A 19,536-nucleotide genomic window follows, 5' to 3' on the forward strand; every position below is an offset into this window, starting at 1 on the left:
TGCATGTCATTTGGGACAGATTTTCCACTCTGATAAAAACTCTTTTTCTGAACTGAGAGGTTATCATGAGAATGGAATCCACAGCATCTTGCAACCAAGAAAAAGCTCACCTGATGATGGTGGAGCAGAAACCTAGAAAAAACCCAGGTCTATGTACAGCTATGTATCACTATGCTGAGCAGTTTAACTAACCAATCCCAACATCTGTCCCAAATTCCACTGAAAGCAGAGATTGGTCAAAACATACACTATTATTTCATTAAGACACATAGCCTCAGTTTTTATAAATGATGAAGGAGAGAGTGGAGTTAGGAAAAAAGCTTTTCTTTTTTTTTGATGTGTTATCAAACTGATCACCCTTTGTATCAAATGTGGCTAATTGCTCCACCTGGAGCTACTTTCTTAAAGAATCCAAATGAAGAACATAGGGCAGCTCTAGAATTGGTTATTGTGATGTAGATTTGGAAGAAAAATTTATCTAGAGGCTCGTTCCTCCATTGTGTAATTTGGTGTTCAAGAAGAGAAAGACAAAAAGATCTGGAGTGGTGCATAGCAACACATAATGGTACATATATGTACCTTCTATTTTACTATTTCTTGAGTGCTTCATTCCTTTTGTAGAGAAGTCTCTTCTGGCATATTTTTTCTAAATGAAGAACATTCCTTGTAGTGCAGGTCTGCTAAAAAAGAAATTCTCTCTCTTCAGGAAAAAAAAAAAAGCTTCAATCTATTTTCATTTTTGAGAGATCTTTGAATTGGATATAAAATTGTGGGTTGACATTTTACTTCTTCTAATACAGCCATACCTCTTTTTATTGTGCTTCACTTTATTGTGTCTCGAAGGTATTGCATTTTTTATACAAATTGAAGGTTTGTGGCAACCTTGCATCAAGCAAATCTATCAGCGCCTTTTTTCCAACAGCATTTGCTCACTTCATGTCTCTCTTTCACATTTTAGTGATTCTCGCAGTATTTCAAACTTTTTCATTATTATTATATTTGTTATGGTGATCTGTGATCAGTGATCAGTGATCTTCAATGTTACTATTGTCATTGTTTTGAGGCACTGCATTAGAAGGGGAACTTAAGTGATAAATGTTGTGTTTGTTGTGACTGCTCCAGCAACTGATCATTCCCCCTCTCTCGTCATCTTCTCAGGCCTACCTCTTCCCTAAGATACAACAATATTGAAATTAGGCCAATTAATAACTCTAAAACGGTGTCTAAGTGTTCTAGAGAAAGAAAGAGTTCCACGTCTTTCACTTTAAATTAAAAGCTAGAAATGATTAAGCTTAGTGAGGAAGCTATGTTGAAAGCTTAGATAGGCTCAAAGGCCTCCTGTGCCAAACAGTTAGCCAAGTTGTGAATGCAAAGGAAAGGTTCTTGAAGGAAATTAAAAGTGCTCCTCCAGTGAACACACAAAGGATAAGAAAGCAAAACAGGCTTATTGATGATATGGAGAAAGTTTTATTGGTTTGGATAGAAAAATCAAACTAGCTACAATATTCCCTTAAGCCAAAACCTAATCCAGCACAAGCCCTAACTGTCTTCAATTCTATGAAGGTGAGAGAGGTGAGGAAGCTGCAGAAGAAAAGTTTGAGGCTTTCAGAGGTTGGTTTATGAGGTTTAAGGAAATACGTCATCTCCATAACGTAAAGTGCAGGGTAAAGCATCTAGTGCTAATGTAGAAGCTGCAGAAAGTCATCCAGAAGATCTAGCTAAGATAATTCATGAAGGTGGCTACACTAAACAACAGTTTTTCAATGTGAACAAAACAGCCTTCAATTGGAAGAAGATGCCATCTAGGATTTTCATAGCTAGAGAGGAGAAGTCAATGCCTGGCTTCAAAGTTTCAAAGGACAGACTGTATTGTGTTTGAATCTGGTCCTGTTGATTATTTATCACTTGACAATGACTAGTTTTTCTTATTTTTCTGCATATCTTATAATTTTTCACTGAATTCCAGATATGGGCTTTAGATCTATAGAGACTGAGATAAATAATATTTAATATGAATATAGGCTCTTTATTCAGACCATTAGAATGGAGGGCTATTCAGTCAGTCTAATCAGAAACTTAGCTGGGTTTTGGTTTTGTTGCTTGTACAGTTAATGTCAGTATATTACAAGCTTCAGTTCCTCTGGTTGTCAACTAGCATTGCATTATTGGAGGGCAGATTGGGGTGCAACACAGTTTTATTTGAGCACTTATGTTCCACATTGAGCTTTCACCATCTTTGCATGCCCATACCACAGAAAGGGTCTCTCTCCACATTCTTGTCTTTCCCTCAGTCGTTGACTGATATTGCTTGTTAATAAGTACCAACTTTGTTTTAGGGGTGGGAGGTTCTATGTAATCCTTGTCTCACTTCAGCCTTAGGGAGGCCATATACATCTGGAACTTGGGGTGGGATTATCTTAGCATTGATAATCCACTTCCTCATGGGAGCCAAATCCGACCTTGTATCTGTGGTTGGTACTAGGTGGGAGTTTCCTACCACTGCTCCAGTAGAAGGAAAACTCTGGTTGGTGTTCATATAAGATATAAGACCTAAGAACACTTGCCCTTCCCTCAGAGGCTAGTACTTCATCATAGAGAAGAACCTTGGAAAGAGAGCAGAGCTTTGCCCCTATTCCTCGTCCTACTGCTTATTACTCCGTTCACATCTTATAGATGAGAGTGTTTGCTACCCCTCCCCAAACAGCTTAAGGTTTTGTTCCATACAATAGAAAGGTCCACAGAGGTGTGCAGGATGTTGGCCTCTCCCCCAACATCCAAAAATCACCTCCTGCTTGCTATCATCATGGATAAGCTCTGTCTCCCCTGACCTCCCAAATTGCCACAATGATGGTGTTCCAGTTATCTATTGCTGCAAATAAACCATCCCAGTGCTCACTGGTTTAAACCATCAATTTGTTAGAATCGTTCATAGTTCTCTTTGTTGACAAGCTCACCTTGGCTATCCTTGAGGTCTTTTATGCAGCTGCAGTCAAAAGGAGGCTGGGGCTGGAGTAAAATTCCAATATAGCTCATTCCCATGACAGATAGTGGATTATGGCTCTAGACTAAAGCTCAACTGGATTTTTTAATGGAACAGCTATTCTTTGTACCTTGTGCTTCTTATAGTGTGGTGGGTTTTTATTAAGGATAAATTCGAAGAGTCAGCATTTTAAGATGCCCAAGTGTAGTGCAAGCCTTTTAACTTAGCCCCAGAATGTCACATTCACCATATTTTATGAGTTAAATAAGTCACTAGAGACAGTCCAGATTTAGGGAGAGAGGGGATTTCACCCTTTAATGTGAGGAGCAGTAGGCGTGGATAACAAGGGAAGGAATTGATGATGAGCATCTTCAGGACGATCCTCCACAGGCTGCCCTATGAGACCCATAATTCATGTCTTGTGGGACATCCAGTTATTCACCAAATAAGAGCTTGAAACTCACCTCATTACAGTACTAGTTTTTTTTTTTTTTTTTTGCGGTACGCGGGCCTCTCACTGTTGTGGCCTCTCCCATTGCGGAGCACAGGCTCCGGACACGCAGGCTCAGCGGCCATGGCTCACGGGCTAGCCGCTCCGCGGCATGTGGGATCTTCCCAGACCGGGGCACGAACCCGTGTCCCCTGCATCGGCAGGCGGACTCTCAACCACTGCGCCACCAGGGAAGTCCCTACAGTACTAGTTTTAAACCCAGGATCTTAGCATCTAAATTGGGTCTAACTCCAGGTTATCAGGTATGAGTCCTCTCCCTCGCTGTCTGAAAATCTGTGAACTATAATGGCTCTGCCTCTTCTATGCCTTCTTCTCAAACCCAGTATAAAATGGTGATGCAAGGATAAGAAAATTGTAATAGACATTCCCATTTCAAAAGTGAAAAAGAGGATGGGGGCACATAGCCATCACCAGTCCACCTCTGCACATATCACCAGTTACCTGGTTAGCTTAAAATCTACCCTCTAGGAATGATTCTCCATTGCTCTTAAGTCCATTTTCCAGACTCTTGGTTCTGAGATCCAAGTCGTCCATAACAAATGACCAGTGTGTGCAGCTAAGTATCTCTCATCTTGCTTTCTGCCCATAGAAGGTTGCGGGCCCTGAAGGTTTTCATTTTGAACTGCCTCTGCCTTTTTTACTCCAAAGTGATGACATTTTTATTCATCCAATATCCCTAAAATGTTAGACATTTCTTATAAATCTTATTAGGGTTCAATTTACTTGACTGAAGGCATAGTCAAAAATTTCTTTGAGACAAGCCCCATTCTGGTTAGAGCTGAGAATCATGACACAATGCTATAAAGATTTTAGAAATCTTTTTGTCGAGAGAGAGAGTCTAAAAGGTATATCATTATCATACTTCCCAGCTTAAAATGCCTAGGAAGTATACCCTTAAGATTCTTAGAAGTCTTCTTAGCTGAGATGGTACACAAAGCACTGCCTTAAATATTTCTGAAGTCGTAACAAAAGGCCTTATAACCACAACTTCAGTCTGAACATTGCTACCCCGAAGCCTCATTTTACTGGCAAGACCTTGTATTTGATCTTTGCCCAGAGTCCGTTCCTTATTTTGAAAGCTTTTTTGTCATTGTGAAAGTCCAAGATATTAGAAACGATTTAACTTTTGACCTAGAATATCCAGACTGTTATATTTCCTCAAAATTATTTTTGAAAATGAACAATTCGCTTTTCATCCCTTCTCTCTCTATCTGTACCTGATCATACATGGCTTTCAAAACACATTTGTACTTTTATGGTTCTGGAAATCTTAATCAAAATCCATTATAGTACTTTCTGTTTTCTGCTTAATCCCAAGTGTTGTCAAACATTTTTATACAACAAATATAAAATGGGTCACTTTTCTTTATCCTCTAACAAAATTCCCTCCACGCCTTTCAAATCTACCATAATAATCCTCTTGAGATCCCTTCAGCTTGTGTCTGCCTCTCAGTTTCAAAGAATGGCCACATGTTTTAAGTTCTTGTGAAGGCAGCAACCAACCTCTGGCACTATATTTTTTCTAGTTATTTATTACTGTGGGAAAAAAGTACTGCAAAACTCAGGGGTTAAAACAACCATTTATTGTGATTTCTCATGGTTTTGTAGGTCGACTGATCTCAATTGGTTGATTGTTTTTTTGCATTTCTTATGAAGTTACAGTAAGTTGGCAGCTATGGCTGGAGTGATCTGAAGACTCCACGGGGCCAGACATCTAAGGTGGCTCATTCATATTGTCAGTGATGCTATCTGTTCAGCCTAGAAGCTCATCTTTGTTGTCTACCAGTGCAGCTATATGGTCTCTCCATGTGGTTTCAACTGACTTCCCACTGCCTGGGGGCTGATTTCCAAATAGAAACATCCCCAAAGCAGGCATTCAAGAAGCCAAAGTAGAAGCTGCAGGACTGTTTTTGGACTAATCTTGTAAGACCCAGAATGTTACTTCTACTGCATTCTGTTGGATAAACAATGCACTAAGGCTAAACCAAGAGCAAATAACAAGCAGTATGTGCATATAGGGAGAGAAGGATATTATGGCAGTCATTTTGGAAACTACCATGGAAGGTGTGTGCAAATTCAGTGAAGGAATAATGCTCAGAATGGGCTAACTTGAGAAGTAGATCTTCCATAAAGCTTCTCTCTGTATCTGTGCACCACACATAGTCCATACAGAAAAACATATCATCTCGGTCCTCTACTAACTTCCTTGTCATTAATTTCTATCTTGCCTTTAATAATCATGTTAGAGATTAAACACTATGTCAATCTGTCAATTGCTAAATCATTTTGTTTTCATTGTTTTATAAAAAACTACCACTTGTATGTGAGCCTCATTTTATGACTACACACACACACACACACACACACACACACACACACACACACACACACACACACACACACACACACACACACACACACACACACACACACACACACACACACACACACACACACACACACACACACACACACACACACACACACACACACCCCAGGAAGGCAGAGATTAACACTGTGACAGATGACTCCCCTAATAAGTGCCCATGTACCAAGTAAAATATAGCATTTAACTTCTATTTAGTTTGGTTAGATAAATTTTCAGAGATTAATCTGCTATGGAATTTTGATTCCCAAATACTGTTTTAACTAACCCAAATTTTACTTTTCTTTATACTGTGCTGATTTCTAATTAACCTCCATTACTCAGTTATCTAAATAATGACTACAATTACATATCACTAGACCATTTTACCAGATTGAGATTGTAATGGTTGCTGGTGATTTTTTTCATTTTTACCACAAACTTGTTGGCTGTTTGCCTTCTGTATCATCAGGTTGCTAGCTTTTGAACCACACGTACATTCATAAAAATTTTAGCAGTAAATCACACAGGTAAGTTAAGATAATTAAAAATACAGTACGTAAATGTTCTGCTTTCAAGAAAATTACTTAACCTCTATGTGCCATCTTTAAAAATAGAACAAAATAATTACCCTGTATTATTTCATTGACATGTTTTAAGGGGCTGCTTAGAGGATCTTTTAGCTTGCTGAAGTCCTTCAGTATGCTGTAGTTCAACTTCAAAGTAAAAGAACTGAAGCAAATGCATTAATAACTCCTACTTTCAAAAAAAAAAAACTGTTACTTTCAAAATGCACACCCACAAGCATAAACATTCTTAGTAAAGTTGGATACAACCAAATGTTTATCACCCCATATTCATTCAAGACATCAATAAATGAGCACTATATTAAAATCTGTGAGATTCATTTTTAAAAGAGTAGTTATAACCACAGGAGCTAATTTTAGGGATAAACAATATATAGAAAATACGCATTTAAATAGTCAAGGAAAAGAATCACAGATATCAGCTAATACATCTTGTAAGAAATTGTTGGGTGAGGTAACAGTAGAAGGAGTACTTGGAGGACTTTTAAAATTTTGTTGGTATTATGAAGGAAATACATACTCAATGCAGAATATTTGAAAAATAAAAAATAAGGTAAATAAGAAAATGACCACACTTCTTGGACCCTCCACTTATTAGCTTTGGGAACTTGGCCTGTTTCCTAATTTGTAAAGTGGGAAAATAATGGTACCTACATTATAGAGTTGTTTTCAGGATTAAATGTGTTAATATGTATAAAGAATCTATTAAGATTAGTTAACACATAGAAAATATTCAATATGCTGGTCATTATCTTATTATTATTATATACATTTCTTTTTAAAATTTGTTGAAAGTCTACCAAGTGTCAGGCATTGGTCTGGCCATTAGACAAAAACAGGAAAAATTAACAGACTTAAATCTTTGCCCAATGGAGCTCATATTCTAATGGAAAGAGACAGAAAATGCACACCAAAAACAAGGGGTATATTTCCTGTTAAAAAGTAATAAATATTATGGATACAGGTGAGGCAGAACTGATGAGCAGGTGATCACATACTTTTAACCAGTGTGGACTGGATAGACCTAACTGAGAAAGTTAATTCGAGGAAAGACCTGAAGGAGGTGATGAAGCAAGTCATGGAAAACACACAGTGCAAAGGTCCTGAGGTGTTCAAGGAACAGCATGGAGGCCTCTGTCGAGAGCAGACTGAATGAGGAAAGGGCAGCAGAAATGTGGTCCGAGAGCAAGAGGAGCCGCCCATCACGCAGGGACATGTAGGTCTATGGTTTCTAATCTGCATAAAATGAGGAGCTATTAGAGAATTTTGAGTAGACATAATCTGATGGATGTTTTTAAAGATCTTCTTTGCAGCTTTGAGACAAGACCATACGGAGACAAAGGTGGAACTAGGGAAGCCAGTTGGGAGGCTATTGCAGTTATCCAGGAGACAGATGATGATGACTTGGGCTAGGATGGTAGCAAGAAGAAATGACAGTGCTGAGGAAAAGGCTGGTGATGCAGGAGAGAGAAAACAAATTTCTTAAATAAAATCATTGAATAGGAAAGAGAAGTAGGCAGACTGGCTTTAGATTAGAACTACTGTTCATACAGTAACAGGAAGGATGGCAGGAAGGTGTGGGATTAGGGATTTATGAGATTCTCTTATACCATTGTTTCTAACTTCAGAGAAAAAAAAATTGATATTTGATGTGTCAGTGTCCAGGCTCTACTCTCAATATCACAGGAGAAAATGAGAGCAGAGATTGGGGTGATGCACTTATAAGCCAAGAAATGCCAAAAGATTGCCGGCAAACCACCAGTAGGTAGGAGAAAGGCATGGAAGAGAGCCTTCAGAAGGAACTGAATCGGTGGACGTGTGATCTTGTAGTTCTAGCCTCCAGAACCAAGAGACAATAAATTTCTGTTGTTTAAGGCACCCGATGTGTCATACTTTGTTAGGCAGCCATAGCAAACTAATACAGTACTATAGCCAAGTGATCAAGGTCAACATCAACAGTAATAAGTCATGTTGATGGTATGTACCCTTGATAGGATGTGATGAAAATGGCACTTTATCTCTGTGGTCTTCCTCCAAAACACCACAACCACAGCCAAATCATGGGGAAAACATCAGAGGAATCTTAACTGTGGGACATTGTGTAAAATACTTGACCAGTATGTATCACAACTGTGAAAGTCATTAAAAACAAGGAAAAATGTGAGAAACTATCACAGCCAAGAGGCATCTGAGAGATGATAATTAAATGCAGTGTGGTAAAGTGGATTGGATTCTGGAAAAACAACAAAAGTACATTAGGTAAAAACTGAGGAAATCTAAATAAAGTATACATTTTAGTTAATAAAATCTATCAATATCAATTAATTATAATTAATGTACCATACTAATAAGCATGAGATATTGGGGAGATTAGATGTAGGTTGTATGGGAACTCTAATATCTCTCATATTTTTATAATGTTAATTTTTTGCAATTTTAATACTCTGCAATTTTTCTATAAAGTTAAGACTATTCTAAAAATAATATGTATTCTTAAAAACTGGGAAATGGTGCCCCTGCAATGGAAAACAGTATGGAGGTTTCTTAAAATATTAAAAATAATTACCATATGATCCAGCAATCCCACTTTTTGGTATATATCTAAAAGAATTGAAAATAGGATCTTAAAGAGATATTTGCAAACCCATGTTCATTGCAGCATTATTCACAATAGCCAAGAGGTGAAAGCAACCTAAATGTTCTTTGATAGATGAATGGATAAACAAAATGTGGTATATACATATAATGGAATATTATTCGTCCTTGAAAAAGAAGGAAATTCTGCCATATACCACAACACGAATGAACCTTGAGGACATTATGCACAAAAAGACAAATAATGCATGATTCCACTTAAATTAGGTATCTAGACTAGTCCAAATTCATAGAAACAGAATGTAGAATGGTGGTTTCCAAGGACTGGAGGGAGGGGAAAATGAGGAGTTGTTGTTTAATGGGTGTAGGGTTTTAGTTTTGCAAGATTAAAAAGTTCCAGAGATCTGTTTCACAATAACGAGCCTTTATTGTACACTTAAAAATAAGATGTATCTCATGTTAAATATTCTTACTGCAATTTTTGAAAATCTTGCTTTCAAATTTCACTGAACTAATTCTGATCTTCTCTTCCACCACTTATCTCAGCTGATTTAATTGGTCCAAGTCCTAATAATTAATATCATAGAATTTCAGTGTTGAAAGGGACCTAAAAGGTCATTTAGTTCAAACACTCATTTTTCATAGTAAGAAACTCAGTCCAGAGTGTTTAAGATCATAAAGCCACTGATTAACAGAGTCTGAGCAAAAAACATCAAGTCACCTGACTCCTAGTCACTACACTCTAATGCCATTTACAAAAGAGTGTCTCTTCATACCAATTTTTAATATTAATTTGTTATACAGTATCATTCAATAGTTGGAATTTGCCTATTTTCTTTCTTGTTTTATGGAAGTTTTTTTTTAAGGAAAACCTCCCTCCAGGAATAACATCTATTTAAATGTTTGTATGCGACCAGTGCTTCTTTTTGGTTTTAAACTACTATTTTCCCACCAAGATCATGCTATTTTCAATGAACTTACTCTCACAAACCATACTTAGGATGCAGCACATTAATTTTAAAAGAAGTCACTTTTAAATGGAGAAATATTCAAAATGTTTTTGATAAAAATGACAAGACACTACACAATCCCACCACTCTAATTTAACTGTTTTCATTTTTAGACAGTTATTCTAATATTTATACAGAGCCTTACACATTTCATAATTCTATACATATGGCTCCATATTTATCAGGCCTGATAACGATTATTTTTGATCACTACACTGTAGTCGGTCAAACTGATACATCATCATATTCTATTCTTAACCATGCACTTATTACAGACTATTTTTATGGTTTCCAATTTTCATTGATAATGGTAAATTGCACATAGCTTTTGTCTTCTGCTGAATAATTTAGTAAAGACAAATTCTCAGGATTGTTAGTTAATTCAAATCCTTTATTGTTTTTTATCCCTAAAGTTAACCTTTAGGGATATGCAATTTAAAAATTTTTAATGCAATTTAAAAATGATTTAAAATTATATTGCGTAATTAAAAATCATTCATCAACCCCCCCCCCAAATAATTTAGAACGATAAATATGCAGACAGTGTTAGTAAATGAAGATGTGTCTATTAAGTCAGCAGAGCCAACATTTACCAACTAAGACTATATAAATGCATGGATATACATTGATAAAAGTTCAGGAAACGTTCTAAGGTAATATAAAGATATTTTTCAAATGTATAAGGTTTTCTATGTGCTTGTTTTTACAATAAAAAACTAAATTAAAAAAAAAACTGGATTTTTTTTGGCTGAGCCCTATGCTAGTCTAGCCAAGACCTAGACCCTCTCTGGTTCTGCCACGCTTAACTGTGTCTAACCCAAATGCTTTCCACAGTTAGGGTTAAAACATACAGGGTTTTTTTTTGATCAGCTTAGTTTATAGTGACATTGATAACAAGGTAGTGTGTTCACAAACAAGATGAAGGCCATGTTTGTTTTCCTTCCCTCACTAGAGACTTGAGAAAAGGCAAATGAAAAAAAGCTGTTTGATAATGACAATTTTTTTTTAATTTGAAAAAAATGTTTAGTCTTCAAATCCGATAGGTACAAAATCTAACAGAGGATAAAGAGGTGAAATTATAAAGAGGAAGAATATATTCAATATACAAGTCTGCATGAAAACCAAAGAATAATTTTATAAGTCAATTGCATGCAATTGTGATAAAGAAAATACATAAAGATGTTATATATTGCCTTTAACTGTAATTTTAAAACAGCCAAGTAGATTAAATAAAAACTGTTTGAATTTTTTATATTCTAAAATCATTCGTTAGAATAAAGGGCAATATACAAAATATTCTAACGTTGAAATATAGAGAAATAGTTTTTAAATATTATTAGAAAGGAAAAAGAATTCCACGAGAATAAGAGCTTCTACAAAAACAAAACAAACAAAAACCTGCTTATAATACTTCTGAATCGAAATAAAATATATAATATTTTAAAAACTTGTTTTACTTGCTTTCAAGTGTGAAATAATCTTTAAAGAATCCCAATTGACTTTAGAATGAATATTATATTTTCCAGTCTTTTTGAGCAATGCTAATGACTTTGTGGATCTAAATAAAAGGAAAATAAGTGAAATTTAATAAAAACTGAGGTGAAACTCTATAATTTCAATATCAAAAATCATGCTAACCTTCTGGAAAAAATTCATAGTATAAACTATTTTATTTATTGTAATGATCAGTTATATTATTTAGCTAATAGATGTTCTAGTCATGTTACGGTGGAAAATAAGATTTTTTAATTGCTATAATATTTTTAAGTGTATTCTTTGAGTGTGCTCATTTAGAAGAAGTCAATTTGACCTTATGCTTTATAGCAAGTTTCATGTTTTCATCTTTTAAGACTACAAAATGAAAATTAGGAGTCCAAAGTTCATCTTTTATAAATAAATATGTCATTACTGATCCCTGTCTGCTGAGCGTGCTTTGGGGTTGTTGTTCTCACAGTATTTTTCTTTCATCTCATCCCTTCTTGCAAACAAAGGCAACTTGTCAGGGTTTGGGATATGAGCTGTGACCACAGGTTAGAGCAAAGTTAATTATTCTGTAGAAGCATCAAACCCAAGACTTTGACCTCAAGAATGTCATGCTTGAAGAAACTGGACTAGCTTGGCCATAGATAAAGCAAAATAAAATTGCAAATGAGCTAGCATTTGAACGAGTGGTGGTAGGGTAAAGGTGGGAACTCATTTTTCCTCCGCATTTTGATTTTACCTTTGAGTAAATTAATCCAGTCCAGAAAGTTCCTGGCACTTTCACTCTCCTCCCCTCCTCTTTGTTTATTCTCATTCTCCCCTGCTCACAAATCCCCAAACCCTCACAGAGTCCTAAGAGAGTTGAGAGAGAGGATGAAATAAGTCTTTCATCTTCCTTTAATTCCCAATCATCTATATGCTCTATCAACCAGTAAGTTTTTCTATCAATTGGGATAGCTTTCCTAATTTACATAATTTGTAGTTTAAAAGGAAAAAACGCTCATTTTCAGGTTTGGAACACTGATAATGTGTATAAACCCTTATCTCTTCTTCACTCCTCTTGCGAGACAGATTAATCAAGATGCTGTGCCTACAATTGTGATTTTCCTCTACAATTGTCTTTTGGTTTTATCCTTCTTCACCTTGACACAGCTTCCCCTGTAGTCATATGCTCTCCATGGCTGATCCCTCACTTAAAGAGCACTCTTAATGACTGACTTCCCTGACATGATTCTACATCCTCTCCAATACATTCCACTCATGATCATTATAATGTTCTCCCTCAGATCCCTACATAATTACTGACTCCCCATCACCAAACATATCACACTCAAGCTCTTCTCACTAACCTCAAGGGCACACAGATATTTCTTAGCTCCGTCGATGTTAATTTCTCATTAATATCCAGTGTGCCCCCATTTTCAGCCCAGGGTCAATACCTTCTAAATCACAGAGAAAAGTAACCTCTGTTTCCCTGTTTTCGAGTCACTGAACCCCCAATAGCTCCCCTCTTGCCCCTCGTGCTCTTCATGGAGTTGATTTCCTTTCTGTGTTCCAGTCCATAACCGTAACACACACACCAGAACCAACCCCAAACACAGCTGAGGAACCCTGACTGCTTCTGATCATATTTTCATGTGGCCGCTTCCAAGTGCTCAAGGACTAAGTCTATGCTATTTTGTTCTTTATCTCTTCAAAGTTAAAGGTCATGAATTAGAGCACTCTACACAAAGCATTGATGAGTCACAAAACACTGGGTGAAAAAAGGTAGAAGAATGTGTAGTTTGACATCACTTTTATAGAAGATTTCTTAGCACAGAAAACAATGTTATAAATATAAATACAAACATTATAAATCTGTCATAGATACATTAAGGTATGATTAAAACATATGAAGAAATGTATGGGAATGGCAAATCTGTAATTCAGGCGTAGAAGCAAGTTCTGTGCAGGAGCAGAAGGAAGAGGGGTCTTTAATCCTATAGAAAATGCTTTATTTTGGGCTTCCCTGGTGGCGCAGTGGTTGAGAGTCCGCCTGCCGATGCAGGAGACACGGGTTCATGCCCCGGTCTGGGAAGATCCCACATGCCACGGAGCAGCTGGGCCCGTGAGCCATGGCCGCTGAGCCTGCGCGTCCGGAGCCTGTGCTCCGCAACGGGAGAGGCCACAACAGTGAGACGCACGCGTACCGCAAAAAAAAAAAAAAAAAAAAAAAAAAAAAGAAAGAAAAGAAAATGCCTTATTTCTTAAGCTGAGTGGGGAGTACATGAACATGTGTTACATTATTTCTCTTTTTTGTGTAGACTATGCTTTTTTATAGTAAACTCAAAGAGTAGGCAATATCCTTAACATTACACACCAAATTCAAAATACATGTGCTATTTTCTCTACTGACCTGTGATATTAAACACATAATTACAGAAGGGACTTACAAAGTTATCTATTCCAAATTTCCCTCAAATTAAGAATCCACTACCTAATATTCCAATCACGAATTGTTATTCTTTAAATTAAAAGGAAAATTTTAAAGTATCTCTTTGTGGCAAGCACCAAGATGTCAGTGGAAGACACAGAGAGGAATAAAAGTCTGCCTATTTACTCTGGGAATTTAGACTGCAGAGGGAGAGACAGATCTTTAAAAACTTAAGTATTGTAGACACTATGATAAAAGGATCCAGGCAGAAGGCAAAGCCTGATGATGTGAAACTGAAAGTAGCCTAGCACATGGGCTGGGTGCTCAGGCCCAGAGAGGAATAAGGCAACCTCTTAGATATTAGGATTTTGTTTTCCACCCTGCACTCTCCAATCCTATAATCACACTCTGTACATGTGATCTTTATAAGTGTGTTAGAGCTATACACATAATGAATTTAATAATATTCCCCCACCACCACAAAGTTCCAATTGGTAAGATCTATGCATAGTCAAAATGCATAGCCTGTGTTTATGAAAGTCAAGCTAAATGAGGTGAAGAAAGGATGTGAAATAAAAGGAGGAATCAGCGGTAATGCTACAATTTTAATTCTAGAGATAATGTTGAAAGCATTCCTTTTGCTTTTTGGATTTTTTGTTATCTCGATTGCAAATATTGTTTTTTTCACCTGTGTAGTTATTGATACTTTCACCTTTATTTAAAGAAGTAGTTAGAAGCACGTATGTTGGCATCAGAAACACTGTCACAGTATAGCTGTATGTCTTTAGGGAAATTTCTTAACCTAAGACCTAATTTTCTTTTATGGAAAAGAGGAATGACAGGAGTATTGCTCCTAAATTGTTATGAGAATTAAAGTAGATAATTCACACAATGTTCTTAACACATTACCTGGCACACAGTAAACACTCAAATATGTTCATGTTTATTATTATTATTTCAAACTGCTTATAAGGAAAATCTAAAAGGCCATAGGCTATTTTTTATCAGACGTTTGAAACTCAGTTGTACATAATTCCTTCCTAATCCCCTTAGTTCTTTCACTATACATTTTCTAAGATGAGACACTTTCAACTCTATATAAATATGAGTAATGCTACAAACTAGAGACTTATGAAATCTGCCTGCCACTCCAATCAGGGAATTGTCTACGTGCTTTTCAGCAAGCATCGTCATGCATTTACTTCTATTCTCTTTAGAAAGAAACCATTGATTTTAATGGGTAGCACAGAACGGTTGTGAGAAATTACTGCAAAAAAACATGGCATCAAATTACACGTCACTAAGTGCAACATAACATCTAACGGCAGTGTAAATCTTGGTTGTATCTCCAAGTGTTATAATAATTGTTTGCTAGAGAGTTCAACATAATTTGTATTTAAAATATTTGTATGCTAACTCTGGTATTAACTTAGGTTTTGTGAAGTTTATCTTTCTATAATTTGCAACTATGATAAAACTAATTATTAGAAAGTTGAAAGTTTTATCTGGTAGGTATATTCCTTAGGAAGATCTTGGGACTATAAAGAAATGACAATAGGTAGTCATTCACAAATGATTATTCCCTTCATTCTTCTGTATTGTCGGCCTCAAAATGCATTCCTTACAAATAAGTTTCTTATTGTGTACTTTCAAAGTCTACACAAACCGTAACTACTGAAGAAGAAATCAAAAACATTTTTATAATTTGCACAAACTCATATCTGAAACCTTGAATTTCCACAGTTCTTGGGAAATAAAAATTAGGGAGATTTTTTTTTGTGAAAAATGAGATACTATGGAAAAATTTTATATATATTTATATAAAGAAATTATTTATGTATGTGTCTTTGGGAATCTTATTAATATTTTAAAAGAGATTACAAACAATAGAAAATTTATTTTTGAAGTGTTTTATAAGATTACTTAAACTAATAACAGCCACCACTTTCCTATACACACAGTGGGACCTCTTTAGAAATAACTACATAAAAAACTTCCATAACCATTTATCACAAAATGTGGCAACTTTTAAAAAATATATATATAAAATGATTGGTGCTAACTTACTGGCATATTTTGAAAAAATGCGGTATCATCTATGGTTTTATTTCTTGTAAGTGATTGGTATACATTAGCCTTTCTGCGGGAATATGAAGTATATGACATAATCTGGTATTTTAAAGTGACCAGAAGTGAAATCATGGTCAAGAGACAGTGTGTGGTGAAGAACAGGTACAAGCCATTTATCTTCATTTTCTCTGTCTTTTTTTGGTTAATACCTATTCAGGGTTTTAAGGTAGTGCTGAGTGTCATCCCCCACTTTAAAAAAAAAAAAAGCTTCCTTTTTCTGTTAATAAGTAAACCTTTGATTTTTAGTTGACAGAGTTAATAATGCTTTAAAAAAATTGCTCAACAGGAAATCATATGGAGTGCATGTGGAAAGTCAGGAGAGGCGAGTGCTGGTCATCGAGGAGCCCTTGTGGCTGATGGACAGATCACTGGAGAACAGGAGGCCTTGTACTTATCAGAGCCTGACAGGCTCCAGGAAGGAGAGGTCCTCTGCCAGCACTCACTCCAACACTTGACTGGTGTGCAGTTAGACACAGTACGATGATCACAGCATTGGATGCAGTCAGAATTTAATACCCTGGCAGCTGTGGAAACAGTAAGAGGATCCACCTTGCTATAGTGGGATTGAGTAACGTTCACAGGCTTCGCTGGGGGTTCAGAAAAGCATAGCAGTGCCTGCTCCACTGAGCTTCTTATAATTCTCTAGAAGTTTGAAATTTTTCTGTTTCAAAAGGGACATTAGCTGAAGGTCGTTTCTCCTGACTGAGGTTGCAGTGATTAATTTCATTTCCCTTGTTCAAGTGGCCTGTGTATACCTTACAAAATTGCATCAACAAATTGGGTTAGTGGCCTATTAGGCTAAGAAAAATAAAATTATTGCTCTTCATCTGCTCTTTGTACTTTCTGCTGCAGCATGAGTGTGTCTCCCTAGGTCCTGATATCTTCACATGATAAGACGAACTTTAATAGAAAAATCGTAAGTAAGCAGAAGAATACTGCTAATTCAATTTTCCTGAAATAATTAGAAATCAGGGAAGTAGGCAATACTTCATTTTCTGGATCCATATATGAGAGTTTAGGAATCCAGCAATGCCTTTTGCTTTTTTTTTTAATTGAGATATAATTGATATATAACATTGTATTCATTTTTGGTGTACAACCTAATGACTGAATATGTGTATATATTGCAGAATGATTACCATAAATCAGTTTAGTTAACATCCATTACCACAGTTACAACTTTTTTCTCTTGTGATGAGAACTTTTAAGATCTACTCTCTTGACAACTTTCAAATATACAACACAGTACTGTTAACTATAGTCACCATGCTGTACATCACATCCCTAGGACTTATCTATCTTATAACTGGACAGCAACGCCTTTAGCCATATAGTTTTGCTTAGTTCAGTGGGACGTTGCATCTCTTTTGATACTTGTTTTTTCTTTGAATGTATGCAACCATTTGTTACAGTGACGTTTCCATATTTTCTATTCTGTTACAGATCCTTAAATATTTTTTCTCATAGTAATTTATTCTGTTCAAAACTAAGAAATATTTTAAAATTCTAGTCCTGGAAATATTCTGTTCTCAGAAGAGCAGAATAAAGGGTCTTTATGCTAGGTCTTTATGCCATTTTTTTTTTAAACAAAAAAAGTGGATTTCTTGGATATGGTGGGAAGCAGATAGACGGGGTGTGAGCAGGAAGAAGTGTGTGTGAGGGGCTGGAGGTGTGGCCATGTGTCTGTGTTTTGTTGCTGTTAGTACCCCCCACTCCTTCATCAGGAGGGAAGAAACAGAGAGCAGGTGAGAAGTGTGGGCGATGAATTTTTCAGAGGAATAGATGAAGAAAAACAGACTTATGTGAAAGCTGGTGGAATACTATTAAAAGAAACAACAAACAGCTATTTTAAAAAATCAAAAGAAAAACCTGAGAGTACCATTACAAAGAACTTTTGTCTTCCTATCAGTAAGAATAGCAATTCATTTTTCTTTAAATTTTTGCCCCAAGATAAAGTATAAAATATGTTGATTTTTTTAAAGATTTGTTGATATGTCAAGTGTTCTGGAATTCTAAATTAGTGATGATTTAGTTAATCATGAATCGGACATCGCGTTTCTATAGCAGAGAGGAGATGAGGCTGTTTCATAGGCCAGTGATAATGCTTGTGACGAACAGGGGCACTTGCTGCTTTTTCCAATGGGAAGGATCTCTCTGGAACATTTTGGGCTCTGGTGATGAAAATCAGTGCTCCCCAAAGGACTTTTACAAAGGAAACTGTAGGCAAAAAGAAAAAAATACAAATTACTAGTCGTTTATGTCAATTTAGATAAAGGAGTTTTATTTTGGTGGTGATGGGTTTTGTTGTTTGGAGAGTTTGTTAATTTGACTGTTTGCTCTCAGACTTGTATATTGTTTACACATATATTCTCTATGCAGATGTCAGTGATTAGTTTTTCTAAAGGGATAAGGGATACATACATACATACATACATAGATGATAGATAGATAGATAGATAGATAGATAGATCTTTAAGGGCCACATAAGGTCTCTGACTGGGCTGTTCCTTCTTTTACCTTCCCTCCTGTCCTCCCCTCTTTTTCATCCTCCCCCTCCTAAAATGCCCGAATTGTTCCTCCCATACAATAAAATATTGCAACTTTGCGGAGCCACTTGTATAAGAACATTGGAAGGATAGTAACCATAAGACCATGGACGAGTATTTCTAGAAATGACCTTAAGATCATTCCAGTTAACACTGATATGTTTCTGAAGTTGTTTTGTTTTCCTGATGAGGAAACTTACTGAGAGAAAACAGTGACTATATGTTGTCTTCTGTAATTCTTGCTTAAGACACAAAATAGGTTTTATGTCATCAATTTTATTTATTTATTTATTTAAAATATTTATTTATTTAGGCTGCACTGGGTCTGAGTTGCAGCATGTGGACTCTTAGTTATGGCATGCATGCAGGATCTAGTTCCCCAACCAGGGATCAAACCCAGGCCCCCTGCATTGGGAGCACTGAGTCTTACCCACTGGACCACCAGGGAAGTCCCTAAGTCATCAATTTTAAATAAGTGCCAATTCTTTTTCTAAGGCGTCTAAAATGTTTGCATCTCACTAAAATGCTGACTCTGTAGATGTAATTTATAAGGTCGAAAGATAGATGATGGTGTGTCAAAGCAGCATCAAACTCCATGTTTGCATAATACAAATCATAACTAGTGTTTAAATATCTATTTTCTTTCAAGGAACATCATATAAAGGATCTTTTGCTCCAATCCTAATCAGAAATCTCTTTAACAAGCAACTGGGGATTCATTTTCATGAGCCTTCAAGAGTTCTGTTTCAGTTTTCTTCCTTTTTTACTTTTCACAGATTTCTTGAAGGATCTCATCAACACCAATCATTTTTATATCCAGTTTCCCAAATCCCTACCTTTATAACTCCAGTCCCGACTTTTAATCTTTCTCTTGATCCATTTATCTAATAGCCTAATAGACATCTTTTTCTGGGGCT

At 36.2% G+C, this 19,536-nt stretch overlaps 1 long non-coding RNA gene across 1 annotated transcript in view; it reads right to left on the reverse strand.

The window, feature by feature from the left end:
- Positions 1-18,199: 18,199 nt before the first annotated feature.
- LOC137205037 (uncharacterized) overlaps positions 18,200-19,536 on the reverse strand; it is an 80,076-nt gene continuing 78,739 nt past the window's right edge. The window contains exon 3 of the long non-coding RNA XR_010933968.1: positions 18,200-18,290. This is a non-coding gene — a long non-coding RNA (uncharacterized lncRNA). The remainder of the gene's footprint in view (positions 18,291-19,536) is intronic.

Source organism: Pseudorca crassidens, chromosome 13, assembly GCF_039906515.1.
Source record: "Pseudorca crassidens isolate mPseCra1 chromosome 13, mPseCra1.hap1, whole genome shotgun sequence".
NCBI classification, from domain to species: Eukaryota; Metazoa; Chordata; class Mammalia; order Artiodactyla; family Delphinidae; genus Pseudorca; species Pseudorca crassidens.